At 45.8% G+C, this 6,573-nt stretch overlaps 1 pseudogene; it reads left to right on the top strand.

The window, feature by feature from the left end:
- Positions 1 to 697: 697 nt before the first annotated feature.
- LOC133374195 (centrin-1-like) lies at positions 698 to 1,210 on the top strand (annotated as a pseudogene).
- Positions 1,211 to 6,573: the final 5,363 nt, after the last annotated feature.

The raw sequence follows: 6,573 nt of genomic DNA, 5'->3' as shown, positions 1-6,573 counted from the left end.
CCTTTGATTATAAGCTTGGCTTGACAGTCACAATGGATCTCTATGTGTGTCCTACTCTGCTGCTTGTTCTCCTTTCTCCCATCACCCCACCTCACTCTTAGAGACATTACTTTCACTTTCTCAGAGGTGCCTGCAGCATTTTTTTGGACATCTGGTCACTGAAGTGTCATGAAGTGCTTCAGGGCTCCCTGTTTGACTTACGTCATCTTGTACAGATCCTGTTTCATTTCTGACAAATCCAAGTTTATGTAGAGACATCTCATTTTGGCTTGGAATTTTATATTTGTCCAAATCCAGAGCAGATCCTTAATTACTCGCTTCCGTTCCAGACATCCTTCTTAGATACTGTAGGCTTCAGCCATCCTCAAAGGGAGTGGATGATGAAGGAATGGTGTTATCTCCACTGGCCCTGCAACCCTCCCTCATTGCAGGCACTGCAGGCTTTTCATCCGGAAGAGGGATCCCACTGGATCAAGAGGAGGTGGTAGTTTGGAGTGATTCCCCCTCTCCCCTCAAAGGGCACAGGGGGACTTGGCAGTCAATCACAAGAGTGGTTGCTCTAGCATTGGTGTGTGGGAAGAGGAGCCAATAGGGAGGTGTGGTATTGAGAGGAACTGCTGCTGTGGTGACAGTTGAGCTCACTGAATTTTCCCTACCGCCTCAAGACTGGCATGTGTTCCAACAGTCTTGGCTCGAGATGGCCTCCAGCTATAAGAAGACATCATAGGGGGCTCCATCTCTGAGAAAAAAGGTAGCTCCCCAAACTGGGCTCATTGAAGTGCAGAAGCAAAAGATCTGGGACGCCTCTGTTTCATACTGATGGGTCTGGAAACAGTGATGTGAAATAACTGAAGGTTGCCATGAGAGTGCTTGGGTTTGAACTCAAGAAAAATAATATCAATAAAATGATCTTAGACATTCACAGGAAAGAAGATGGAAAGATTACCTGCCAAATGACTTCTTGGGAGTGATGACCCAGAATATGGCTGAAAAAGATTCAAAGGAAGAGGTTCTGAAAGCCTTCAAATTATTTGAAAATGATGAAACTGGCAAAATCTCTTTCAAAAACCTCAAATGTGCCCAAAGAACTGGGGAGAATCTTACAGATGAGGAATGGCAGGAAATGATTGATTAAGCCAATCAGGATGGAGATGGAGAGGTCGATGAGTAAGAGTTCTTGCAAATCATGAAGAAGACCAGCCTCTACTGAGATGCCTGGTGTTGTGTGTGTGTGTGTGCGCGCGCGTCCGTGTTGAATCTCATTGTCTTGCCAGCTGAGTTAGGAGCTGCCTTATATCAAATCATTGGTCCATCTAGTATTGTCTACACTGACTGGTAGCAGCTCTCCAGGGTTTCAGGCAGGAGTCTCTCCCAGCCCTGCCTGAAGATGCCATTGGGATTGAACCTGGGACCTTCTGTTGGGATCCCAGTGGGGATGAATGAGGGCATTCCCAGATGCAGGGCTTTTTAGGTGGCAGACAAAGCACCTAGTGGCCCTATGGCAGATGGGGTTTGTGCCATGCCATTGCTGCTACTTTCACTGAGAAGGCTCAGCATGGCTGGCATAGGGCAAACCATGGCCTGCCCACAGACCTGCGCCCTCCCCCCAACCAGGCATGCAGTGCTTAATTTTGGCAGGTTTTTGGAGGGCCTTTGATGCTGTAGTCTCTTTTAGGGGGTGGGCTGCTCCACCTCCTTTTTATTTATGCATTGTGGGCTTTTTTTTTTACTTTTTATTGGTTTAGTTTTTTAGATTGGCTTTAATATTTTAATGGATTGATTGTAAGTTGCTTTGGGTTTACTTTTGTGATGAAAAGTGACTAATACATGTAATAAAATAATTATTTGTCTTTCCCCTTCCACTGGAAGGAGCATCTGGGGGGAAGGATCTACTTGGGGAAGTGTCAATTTAGGGGATGCTCCCATTTGTGGGAGCAAAGTCTGTATCCAAGCCTGTGCTTTTTAATATATTGTATGAATTTAATATCATGTGATCCTGAAAAATATGTGACTATTGGTGGTTGTGTTTTAAATGAATGCTGGTTAATGTAATGTTGATTAGCTCTTTCACTACTGAACAATAGGGAAGTAGCAGAATTCCAGACTTTCTCTTCTCCTAAAGATATAGGATCAGTCTCAGGGATTGAACCTGGCAACCCTACACAGTACTTACATCTGAAGCGACATGGTTAGGATTCTAGCCAGGGCCGGTTCTAAGGGGTGGCCAGGTGGGCCACTGGCCCGAGGGCCACTGGAGCTACAGGGGCCCCCTTAGTGGCCCCTCCACTCCCCTTCTGTGATCCACGGACCCCCCATACACACACACACACCTCCACCTACCTGTCTGCTGTCTTTTACCATTGCCCTTAACGATGATGGCGGCTGCGGTTTCCTGAAGCCCCTGCTGCCATCTTAGTTGATGGCGGAGATGCACGCGCATAGCACACACTCGTGCCATCAACAAAGATGGCGGCGGAGGCATCATCCCCTTAGGGAAACCACGGCCACCATCTTCATTAAGGGCAGTGGTAAAAGACAGGAGACAGGTAGGTGGGGGGTGCGCACATGTGCGCGCACACATGCCAGGCCCAGGGCAAGCTGATGCCCAAGGGCCCCGGCACGTCTGGAGCCAGCCCTGATTCTAGCCATTATTCTTGAGACTCATTTCATAGCACTCATAGGTTTGCTGCCCTGAGCTCTTTTGGGAGGAAAGGCAGGATATACATTTAATTAATAAATAATGAATTTTGAATAGGTCATTTTTTGAACTGTTATAGATGATCTAGAGGGGAAGGCTAGATCTATAGCTATGCTATACTTACATACCTGGGAGTAAGTGTGATTGAATTCAATGGCACCTACGCCTGAGTAGATATAGGCTCTCTGCCTAAGTATCAGGTAGATGAAGGCTTCCTCCTGCCCCCTTAGAGCCCCTGAAAGGATGAGGTACATCTGCTTCTAGAGCAGGGCTTGGAAAAGTTACTTTTTTGAACTACAATTCCCATCAGCCCAATCCAGTGGCCATGCCAGTTGGGGCTGATGGGAGTTGTAGTTTAAAAAAGTAACTTTTCCAAGCTTTGTTCTAGAGCCACTATGGAAAAGAAGGTGTTAATTACTTAAAGACCTGACACTGGGAAAAAATACCAACTGAATCTGTGGATTGTTGTGTGGAATGCAAGAGCAATGAAATAGAGAATGCCCTTTCTTTACCAACATACAATTACAACAGATATTGACATGTTACATACCTACTGAACAATATTCAGATAAAGTAGATATATATAGGCTGCATACGGATGTGGAGTTTATTGCATTATAATGTATTTATTGCATTATAATGTTTACTGGATTACTGTTCACTGAGGAGTTTATTTCATTATAATGCTAGCACATCTGTCCCAACTTCTAATGTTTTTTTCACAGTGTTGCATTATGGAACTGTGGTTTGTATATATACCACCATGTCACACTAAATTTTATTCACACCGGAGGGCATAGTGTGACACAGCAACATGAACATGTCACACTCTTTATGCAAACCTCTGCTTGTGTATGCCTGAATATAGCCCAAATGTCATTATGTGAGTGGCAGTGGCATGATCCCAAGAAAATTGTAGGAAAAATAATACACTGAACTCCCACAATTTTCTTGCTTAATGGGACTGCAAACAGATTTTTTCTGGAAGCAGTTAACATAATAATAATAATAATAATAATAATAATAATAATAATAATAATAATAATAATAATAATAATAATAATGTTATTTAGCAGACGCCCATCTGTCCGACTGAACGGACACTCTGGGCGACGTACAATATAAAATACAATATAAAATACAATCTGCTCATATACATAATCATCACATTATTAATATCATAACATCTCATCTGAAGACCATCTTACATTAATACAGTGTAAAACCTAACCCACCCCAGAGATCCCATAGGCCTGCCTGAAGAGCCAGGTCTTCAAGGCTCGGTGAAAAGTCAACAGGGAGGGGGCATGCCGAAGGTCAAAGGGAAGTAAGTTCCAGAGGGTGGGGGCCACGATCGAAAAAGCCCTCTCCCTGGTCCGCACCAACCGAGCTGTCTTAGTCGGTGGGACCGAGAGAAGGTCATGTGAGGCTGATCTTGTTTGGCGGCATATTTGGTGATACTGGAGGCGCTCCTTCAGATAAACTGGGCCGGAACCGTATAGAGTTTTAAAGGTTAAAACCAACACCTTGAATTGGGCCCGGTATACAACTGGCAACCAGTGTAATTCAATCAACACTGGGGTGATATGATCGCGGCGGCGGGTCTGCTTTATTAAGTGTGCCGCCGCGTTTTGTACCAGCTGGAGTTTCCGGACCGTCATCAAGGGTAACCCCACGTAGAGCGCATTACAGTAGTCTAATCGAGAGGAGATCAGGGCATGTATCACTCGTGGGAGCAGATGTATGGGAAGACAGGGTCGCAGCCTCTGTACTAGATGAAGTTGGTACCAAGCTGCCCGGCTCACTGCAGAAACCTGAGCCTCCATAGACAGCTGGGAGTCCAAGATGACCCCGAGACTGCGGACCTGGTCCTTCAGGGGCAAACTCACCCCATTAAGTATCAGGTCAAAATCACCCAACCTTCCCTTGTCCCCCACTAGTAATACCTCAGTCTTATCGGGGTTCAGCTTCAGCCTGTTCTCTCCCATCCATCCACTTACGGACTCCAGGCACTTGGACAAGGTATCCACAGCCAACTCTGGTGAAGATTTAAATGAGAGATAGAGCTGCGTGTCATCCGCATATTGGTGACACTGCAGCCCAAAACTCCTGATGATGGCTCCCAGCGGTTTCATATAAATGTTAAATAGCATGGGAGAGAGGATAGAACCCTGTGGCTCACCACAGTTGAGGGGCCAAGGGTATGAAACCTCATCCCCCAACACTACCCGTTGATATCTACCGGAGAGATAGGAACAGAACCACTGTAAAACAGTGCCTCCTATTCCCAGTCCCTCCAGGCGACTCAACAGGATACCGTGGTCGACGGTATCGAAAGCCGCTGAGAGGTCCAGGAGGACGAGGAAGGTATGTTCTCCCCTATCCAATGCCCTCCTCATATCATCCACCAGAGCGACCAAGGCTGTTTCAGTTCCGTGTCCAGTCCTGAAGCCCGACTGGAAAGGATCTAAATAATCTGCTTCCTCCAAGTGAGTCTGTAGCTGCTTTGCCACCACACGCTCAATTACCTTGCCCAAGAACGGTAAATTGGAGACTGGGCGAAAGTTGTTTAAATCTTAAACATGGAAATAAGCACTAAATTCCATTAGATTCCACTAGATTTCCAGAAAAGGCTTTTACATCATGTGAAAGATCACATAAAACAAAACAATAACGGGTAAGGAAACATCAGGAAAACACAATAAAGTGCCATCTGAATGTAGCCATAGTTTTCTCTAAAAAGGTTTTATGACTCAGTCCTCCAGTTGTAACAGCAGAAGCCTGATTGCCAAAGAGCATTTTATGAGAATAAGTATTCTTGGGAGGTTGGTAGTACCTAGAGTTGATCATATCTCTGACAGCACATGTCCTTTCATCTAACTTTGTTGATGAAAGGAATTGATGAAAGGAATTGAAACTTGGCAGAAGATTATGGGAAATGTATTTATGTAGCAAGTGTCACCATTCAGACAAAGCTGGCTGGGACCACAAGTAATCACAAATATTCAGGCCATGGAGTATGTGCTGAATGCAGAGAACAAAGACTTGAATCCAGATTTAGTCAGGTTTAAAGTAGGACCACTGAAATCGATGGGACTTGGTATCATAGCTAACTTAAGTTCCATTGAATTCAGTCAGTACCATAAGCATGACTAACAGAGCAATCCAATCATGGGAAGCCGGCAGGAATGGGGCCAGTGGAGGAGAAGCTGTCAGAAAGATCCGTGGCATCCACTCCTGATTTGGGAGCTGCCAGGCCATCTGAACGGTGGTTCAGTTGGAAGCCATGTGTGGGGGATGGAAAAGCAAAAACTGGCTCCCACAACTACCCCTACCGGGAAGTAAACACTCCCTTTGACTACCATGAAAATTATTTTACTCTGCCAGCCTATTGGCTGAGTAAAATTTTATCTGGATCAGGATCCACAGGAGCACTCAGAATGCCAGGAGGAGAATGAGTAAGTCCACCCTGGCTCTTCCACCGCCACATCCCCAGAATGCCCCATTTTTAGACCTTCTGCTGGCTCTCTGTCCCCCAAGCTGGCCATCCCCAGCAGACTCCCGGCTGAGCTAGCAGGGTCCTGGCAGTGTCACTGCTGAGCCAGAACAAGGGGCTTCTGCCACAGGAGCCCGGCAGAGCCAGGAACCTGCCAGCTCAGCTGGGGGTCCACCACAACCAACTTCCCCCAGCCTGGCACAAATACTAGTTGGATTGCACCCTAAGTCTGGATCCAACCCAATGTCAGTGCAAGCATATTCTTCATGCATTGACATAGTGGCACATAGCAATGGGGGAAAATCTATCTACTGCTCTTTGCTTGCTGTAGAACACTAACAGTGCAATGCTATATACACTTACCTGGGCAGTAAGTCTT

This window comes from Rhineura floridana, chromosome 1 (assembly GCF_030035675.1).
Source record: "Rhineura floridana isolate rRhiFlo1 chromosome 1, rRhiFlo1.hap2, whole genome shotgun sequence".
Classification (NCBI taxonomy): domain Eukaryota; kingdom Metazoa; phylum Chordata; class Lepidosauria; order Squamata; family Rhineuridae; genus Rhineura; species Rhineura floridana.
This window is presented reverse-complemented; position numbering and strand designations above follow the sequence as displayed.